The following is a 2,090-nucleotide window of genomic DNA, read 5'->3' on the forward strand; positions in this document are numbered from 1 at the left end:
AGACAGTATCTTGAGAAAAACAGGGGAAAAAATATACAGAATACCACAATTTAGGGGATACATCAAAAGTAGTTCTTATCCTTACATTAAAAAAAGTGAAACAAAGTTTTCAAACTTTACACGTCAAGGAAGTAGAAAAAATTATGCATAAAATTAGAAGAAGAAAGGAAACAGCAAAGATGAGAGGACAAATGATAGATAAAGAGACTAGAAATAAAGAGAAATAAATCAAGCTAAGAGTTGGTGTTTTAAAAAAAATAAAGCAAATTGACAAACCTTTAGCTAGATTAACCAAGGAAAAAAGAGAGAAGTGAAAAAATCTGATAAATGAAAGATGAGACATCAAAGAAATACAAAGGGCCATAAGAGTATATTATTAACAAATTACACATCAACAAATTAGATAAATTATAATAAATAAATTCCCAGAAGCATGAAGCCTACCAAGACTGAATCATAAATAGAAAGTCTGACAGACCAATAATAAATCAGGACATTAAAATAATAAACACAGACCTCCCAACAAAGAAAAGCACAAGACCATATGGTTTCACTAGTGAATTCTACCAAATATTAAAAAAATAACTAAGACCAATTATTCTGAATCTCTTACAAAAAAAAAAAAACTGGGGATGAGGGAACATGCCCAAGCAAGTTTTAGGAGGACAGCATTACTCTGACCCTAAGCCAGATTAGGAAAACTACAAGAAAATCTATAGGCTGATATGCCTAATGAATATAAGTGCAAAAATTCTCAGCAAATGTCTAACCGAATCCAACAGCAAATTAAAAAGATCATACACCATGATCAAGTGGAATTCGTGCCTGGGATGGAAGGATGTCACTATATATATATATATATATATATATATATATATATATATATATACATACACACACACACACACACACACATACATACACACACACACACATATACATATATATGTGTATATATATATAGTGACATATATATCAATAAATGTGATACACAATGTTAATAGAATGAAGAATAAATATACAATAGATGCAGAAAAAGCAGTTGACAAAATTCAATACCTTTTTATGAAAAAAGCTCTCAATAAATTGGGAACAGAAGGCGCATACCTCAAAATAAGGCCATATAATACACACCCACAGCTAACTTTGTACCCAGTGGTTAAAAACTGAAAGTTTTTCCTTTAAACTCAGGAATAGGATAAGGATATCCACACTCACTACTCTTATCAGAGGCACTACTGGAAGTCCTAACCAGAGCAATCTGACACAAAAATAAATAAAAAGACATCCAAAATGAAGAGGAAGAAGTAAAGCATTCTGTTTTCAGAAAACATGATTTTATATATGACTGGCCCCCAAAATGGTAGAACTAATAAATGAATTCATTAAAGTTGCAGGATACAGAATCAACATACAAAAATCAGCTGCATTTCTATACACTAACAACAAAATATCTGAAAGAAATAAAATAACTCCATTTACAATTGCATGAAAAAAATACCTAGGAATAAATTTAACAGAGAGTGAAAGTCCTGTGTACTGAAAAATACAAGACATTAAGGAAAGAAATTGAAGACAACACAAATAGATGTTTAGATAATCTTTGCTCATGAATTAAAAGAATTAATATTGTTAAAATGTCCACACTGCCTAAAGCAATACACAGGTTCAATGCAATCCCTATCAAAATCTCAATAGCATTTTTCACAGCAATAGGACAAAAAATTCTAAAATATGCATGGAGCCACAAAAGATTCCAAATAGCAAAAGCAATCATGAAAAAGAAGGAAAAAACTGGAGGCTTCATGCTTTATGATTTTAAACTCTATTACAAAGCTATGATCATAAAAACAGTATGGTTTTGGCATAAAGAAAAACACATAGATCAATGGAAAGAATAGAGAGCACAGAAATAAACCTAAGCATATATGGTTGATTAATTTATGACAAAGGAACCAAGAATATACAATGGGAAAATATAATAATCTCTTTAATAAATGCTGTTGGGAAAACAGGGCAGCCACATGCAAAAGAATGAAACTGGACCACTATCTTACACCATATAAAAAAATAACTTAAAATGGGTTAGA

This window comes from Balaenoptera ricei, chromosome 19 (genome assembly GCF_028023285.1).
Source record: "Balaenoptera ricei isolate mBalRic1 chromosome 19, mBalRic1.hap2, whole genome shotgun sequence".
NCBI classification, from domain to species: Eukaryota; Metazoa; Chordata; class Mammalia; order Artiodactyla; family Balaenopteridae; genus Balaenoptera; species Balaenoptera ricei.